Source organism: Equus asinus, chromosome 7, assembly GCF_041296235.1.
Source record: "Equus asinus isolate D_3611 breed Donkey chromosome 7, EquAss-T2T_v2, whole genome shotgun sequence".
Taxonomy (NCBI): Eukaryota; Metazoa; Chordata; class Mammalia; order Perissodactyla; family Equidae; genus Equus; species Equus asinus.
Window position 1 is genome coordinate 29,473,042 of NC_091796.1, and position 6,246 is coordinate 29,479,287.

Consider the following 6,246-nt stretch of genomic DNA (forward strand, 5'->3'; position numbering starts at 1 on the left):
AGGGCACCCCGGGACTGCCATTTCACTAAGCTGCTCCCAGATTCCTGACCTCAGAAAATGTGTAAGGAAATGAATACGATTTTAGTTTGCTAAGCTTTGGAATAATGTGTCACACAGCCATGGATAACAAATGCAAACACCATCTATATGTTGATGACACCAAATTTTTATTTCCAACTCAGACCTCTCTGCTGAACTCCAGAACTGTATATCCAACTGTGTCCTTTATCTCTCTGCCCTACATTCCAAACTGATCTCTGATCATTCTCTCAACCTGCTTCCTCCACAGGTTTTCCCATCTCAGCTGGTGGCAACTCTTACCCAGATGCTAGCTATGGCCTCCTACTTGCTTCCAGTCTCCTCCCATGGCCACTCAGTCTACTCTCTACCTAGCAGCCAGTGAACTCAATCAAATGTAAGTCAGCTCATCACACTCTGAAAGAAAATGTGCAGCCCAACCGCCTGAACTCCCATGCCTCATTACTCTGCCCCACCCGCCCTTTACAAAGAACTTAAAACCTTTGAAAGTATTACCTGATTTACTTATTATGCTTACTGCTTATTGTCCATTTCTGCTAGTATGTAAGCTGCATGAGCGCGGGGATTTTTTGTTGTTATTCTCTATTTTGTTCATTGCGGTATCTCCAGTAGAACAGAATACCTAGAACTATATGCCTGGCACATAATGGTAATCGATAAATATTTGTTGAAAAAAGGAAGGAAGGAAGGATGGAACGAAGGGAGGGAGGGAGACAGAGAGGGATAGATAGCCAGAGAGCAGGATGTAGATAGTAGAGGGAGGGAGGAAGGACTACCCTAGGAGAGCCCTTTTGTGGTGAGCTGTGATCTGAATAGCTGTGAGCGGATGCAGTTCCTCTCTTTGTAAGGTCTAGACTGTAAGGTCTTTGAAGACATGAGAGGATGGCCTGCCCACAGCATCCAGTGACAGGCCCTACTGAGACCAGGGCTCAGGGAATGTATTTGATTGATCTGCCTTTGGCAGCCCAGGAATACCTCAGGTTCGCTGCCCGCATAATCCAGCAAACCTGGGTATTTTCACTTCTCTGGTCTTTTGCTACTATTCACATCCAGCCTCTCTGCTTTATTCATTTTGTCATGAGTTGGATTGTGTCCCCCAAAAAGATATGTTGAAGTCTCAACCTCTCAGTATCTTAGAAAGTGACCTTGTTTGGAAATAGGACTGTGGCAGATGTAATTAAGTTAAGAGGAAGTCATGCTGAAGGAGGGCGGGCTGTTATTCCAATGTGACTGACTGTCTTCTTAAGAAGAAGACAGAGACACGCAGGGAAAAGCACCATGAGAGGACAGAGGCAGAGATTAAAGCGATGCGTCTACAAGTCAAGGAATACTGAGGATTGCTAGCAATCACTAGAAGCTAGGAGAGAAGCATGGAATAGATTCTCTCTCAGAGCCGTCAGAAGGAAACAACCCTGCCAACACCTTGATTTCAGATGTTTAGCTTCCAAAACTGTGAAAGAATAAAATTCTGTTGTTTTAAGCTACCTAGTTTGTGGCACTTTGTTATGGCAGCCCCGGGAAACGAACATGGACTTCATGCCTTCCTCTTCAAGACCATCCCACTCTTGCCTCAGAGACTTCTCTTAGCATTAGAAGACTGTTAGAACACACCACCTTTGACTCTCTTCAGAGTGTTTTCTCTCTCACACACAATACAATGAATCTCACCTCCTCCAGGAAGTCCTCTTGGACAGCTTAAGAAGAAGGGAGTCAATGCTCTTAGCATCCCTGTATTTGAAGGTTTAACTCTGGAAGATCTGGCTTCTTTACTTACAGTTAATGTGCATTTTATTGGTTTGAGAAAATGTAGACAGTCCATCTTCTCCTTTTGTTCTTGACTTACTCATTCATTGCCATGTTGTCTCTATGATTAAGTGTCCTCAGATGACAAGAAACTGATCTGTCTCCTTCACTGCCTATATTTCCAAGTCCAACTAAGGTAAAGAAAAGGCACTCATGCTTGTGGATAAGGACTGTTTAGTAAGTAGAGACCTGTTTCACTTCTTGCATATTTTATAAATGAGGAAACTGAGGCTCAGGCAGGAAAAGTGAACTCCAAAAGATAAGGAACCGCCAAATGTTTCCATTTTGCCTCCATATAGGATTGTTAACAGTGGGGCTTTTGTTCAAAGTCAAACAGTTAGAAACATACCCCCAGTCCCTTGCACAGACATTGCTAACCATGAACTCAGAGTTAGGTTCAAGTTCCAGCCCCATCACTTTATTTTTACAATCTCAAGCAAGTTATTTAAGTTACCCAAGCCTCAGATTCCTCAACTGAAAAACAAGGATGGAAATACCAACCTCACAGAGTGGCGAGGGGGATTCAGCGAGATGGTCACTGATGAAGGGAGCCTGTGTACTGTGAGAACTCAATGAATCTTAATTTCTTAACTTTTATTCTCATCACATAAACTCCAGACTAGAAAAAGGTAGAAACAAATTACATTTTCAACAGAGTCTTTGTCTATTTGTCACATTCAGCTCAAGTTGGAAAAGTTGTCAGAAATAATGGAAGTACATTAAATAATCTATCCCAGTCTTGTCATTAATAGCAAGTGTTATATAGTGTTAGCAAGATCCTTCATGAGCAAACAATGGCCCAGTGATGTTCACTAGACTCAACTGAGTATAAAAAGAAAGTGAGAATCTGACATTTTAGAAAGATTTCCAAAAACCAGAGCAGAAACAGGAAGAGCTTTCTGGTTGCCCCTTGGCCAAGGATCAGATATCATAGCAGATGGGAAAATGAGCAAGAATTACAGACAAAGAACAGATCTTGGGTCTCATTAACCAGCTAATTCATTTAACCAGAATGCCTCATTTCCTGAGAATTCTAGTGAACTGAGATTTTACAATATGCTAATGTTTGAAGGATGTATTTTTTCTTTCCATCAATGGCTACAAAGATGCCCTGTGGGACAGTGAACAGCATAAAGGGCTGAGAATAATGATTCCAGGATTCAGGAACCAGCTCTACCACTAACTGATCATGAACTAGTCAGTTCCCCTGTCTAATCTCAGGGTCCACCTTCATCTAATGCAGGGTAGGACTAATGATCTCTGAGGTTTTTAAATCTATAATTTTATGTATTTCTACTCCATTTTCAATCCTTTACCCAGGTCCACATCCTCCACGAAGACCCAACTTTTCCCTTGCTTGTTCTTGAACAACTATCTGTAAAATGTGAGAGTTGGATCAGATAAACTCTAAAGTTCTTTTGAGACTTGACATGCTATTGTTTTAAGGGCACACTTATTATTGTTATTGTTATTATTGTTAATTCAAAGATTAAAGTTACAAGGCCTTCATCTTAGGTATTTGGGGTGAAATAAAGTGAAGAAGGTCATAAAACTGTATTACATGGTGTTATAGACTGAACGTCTGTGTCCCCCCAAATTCATGTTGAAATCCTAACCCCCAATGTGATGGTATTAGGAGGCGGGGCCTTTGGGAGGTAATTAGGTCACGAGGGTGGAGCCCTCATGAATGAAATTAGTGTCTTATAAGAAAAGACACAAGAGAGATGATCTTTCTCTCCACCATGTAAGATACGAGGACACAATGAGAAGATGCCCATCTATAAGCCAGGAAGTTAGCCTTCACCAAGAAGCCGGCCATGCTGGCACCCTGATGTCAGACTTCCAGCCTTCAGAACCGTGAAAAATACATGTTTTCTGTTTAAGCCACTCAGTCTATGGTATTCTGTTATAGCAACCTAAGCTGACTAAGACACACGGTATGGTGGAAAAACCACTGGGTTGGAGTTTGAGTTCTGCTAACCAGCTTTGCTGTCCTAGGTAAGTTAATGCATCTCTCCAGACATTTTTTCCATCTATAAATTTAGATACTTGAACTAGTTAGTCTTTGGGCCCTTTCTAGCTCCCTGTTTCTAACACTTGCCTCTCTGCTGTAGAATTACTCCTCCAACTTCAGCAAGGTCTTGTAAGGAAATAATCTGCAGTGATGAGGAGCGGACAGTGGAATTTGTAGAGGGAATGCATACAGAATGAACTCTTAAGGTCTTTTCCAGCTCCAAACTTGCAGCTTTGCTTCCTTAGACTCACAATGCCTCCCTGAGCAAAGTCACAATTTCACCACACCTCTCTCTTCCCTTGATGGGAAACCCAAAAGCCCATGACAGCTGAAGACCCTGAACAAGGATGTTTCTTCCTTTTCCAGCTTCTTCCTGATTTGAGTTCTTGAGTCTGGAATGTTTGGCTTTATAAAACTGCTGAGTCAGATTTAGTCATTAGAAAAAGTGGGGCTCAAATGCAAACCCCTGGGTAAGATTAACTCGCTGCTCCAGCTCGCCAGTTGGCATCATTTGACCTCTCAAGAAACAGGTCTCTGACTTTGGCCTCTGGACTCTAAACGAAAGGGTGGTGATTTCTAATGAACCTTCCCCCACCAAGGACGGTGGTACAACAATCAAATGCAGGAATGCACACACACTTTGAAGTTGATCACAGAAAATGAGTAGAGCCATCAGTTTTCAAAGGACACATCTGAACTTGAAATGGCTCCAGTCTTGCAGGAACTTTTATGTAGTAGAATACTTGGCGCTCTTCTGGCTGCAGTTAACCTGAACGCTTTATCTGACTAAGAATAATGCCAAAATGATATCTCAGCACCCTATTTATTCAGAGGCCAGACTAGTAGCAACTCGAATCTTGGACTCTGTGTGCAAGTACAAAAACCTTCCAAATGGTTGAAATTGCTTCCCACAGAATTTTTGCAGCAAGTGAAGCCCATGTACCTTTCTTCTCGGGCTCTCCTGCAGCACTTTATTCACTCTGGTCTGATACATGGTTCCAACATGTTTAATCATAGATGGTTGCCCAGGCTTACAGAAGATTAGATATGGAGAATCAGAACTGAAAGTGGGTTATGAGAGGCATTGGCATTAGGAAGACATAAAACTGATAGTTTGGGGTGAAAAAGAAAAACTATCTAGACCCAACATGAAAACATAGCAATAGAGGGATGTTTTTATACCAGGGCAGGTAGCCTCATGTAACTCAGTAACTCATGAAATTTTTGCACTGTTGAATGGGTTATGGAGAAGAGGCTACATTTGATTTCAACATTTGCTTTATAAGAAAGTAGGGGGGAAATAATTTTTGTCAGGAAGATTGCCAACAAAAATTCTCCAAAAAATGTATTATTGATGAGATTCATTGGAGCTCAGGGAATTTGATTTGTATCTCGGTGTCCCCAGTATTGCCTTGTCCCCACATTGCCTAGTATACAGCAGATGTTCAATAAACATTTGATAAATGAAAAGAAAATATGTTTTGAAGGGTTGTGTTTTGTAAATTCTGGAAAATTCACTTATGTACAATATCATGTTTTCCAGTGATTCACTGAACAAAAATCTTTATGGGAACCTACCAAGTAAGCAGGCAGGGTCTTCCTTCTTAGAGAATGGTGCTGGATCGATGACAGCGCTGTGCGATAGGAAGTGTGAACCATGATGCCTGGCTGTGAAGGTTGGGTGTACTTTGGCACCCTGGCAAGGTTTTATGCCTATTTGGAGAAACTGAAGTCCTTGTGGAAGTCCATTCCAGAAACCCTTTTATTTCAAACACTCAGACACAAGACAGCCAAAGAACTTTGGAGAGGGAATCTCACGCAGGATTGGTGTGCTGAAGAGAACACATGAAGTGGTTATTTCACCCTACTCTTCTATACTTTGGGTTCTTCTGTTAAATCAAAATTACTTTTCTCTTGCTGGCTGATTTACTCCAATTCAACCTTAAGTCTTAGGCCTCAATGTGGCAGGGCCAAAGATTTCAGAAGGAGAGGGTGGAATAAGCTAGGGATTGACATTTGGGTTAAACTTTAGAAAATCAGTCCATTCATATTTATTGATGACCTTCTATGTGCCCAGGACAATATGTATGTCTTTACTAGGAAGGGGCTGAAGAAATAGAAGACTTAGACTTTTTCTTAAGGAAAACCATCTAAGGGCTGAGGAAGTACCAGGCTGGGTTGTAGGAACCACAACTTCTGTTTCTTGGGTTTACCTCAATCCCCATGCTTCCTCATAAAGGGTTATATACTCAATACTTGTATTGGTATATGGTCAAATGATCAGTGAGTAGTGGATCATAGTGAGATATTTTCTTTTCTTTTTTTTTTTTAATTGAAGTCATGATAGTTTAGAACATTGTGAAATTTTGGTTGTACATTATTATTTGTCA

The 6,246-nt window shown here is 41.3% G+C and overlaps 1 protein-coding gene and 1 long non-coding RNA gene across 11 annotated transcripts in view; one reads left to right on the forward strand and one right to left on the reverse strand.

Moving 5' to 3' along the window:
• Positions 1-6,236, forward strand: part of LOC139045651 (uncharacterized) — a 32,929-nt gene extending 26,693 nt beyond the window's left edge. For all 3 annotated transcript variants that reach the window (XR_011504437.1, XR_011504438.1, XR_011504439.1), the window contains one exon: positions 290-6,236. This is a non-coding gene — a long non-coding RNA (uncharacterized lncRNA). The remainder of the gene's footprint in view (positions 1-289) is intronic.
• Positions 1-6,246, reverse strand: part of SLC14A2 (solute carrier family 14 member 2) — a 442,098-nt gene that overhangs the window by 142,829 nt on the left and 293,023 nt on the right. The window lies entirely within an intron of this gene.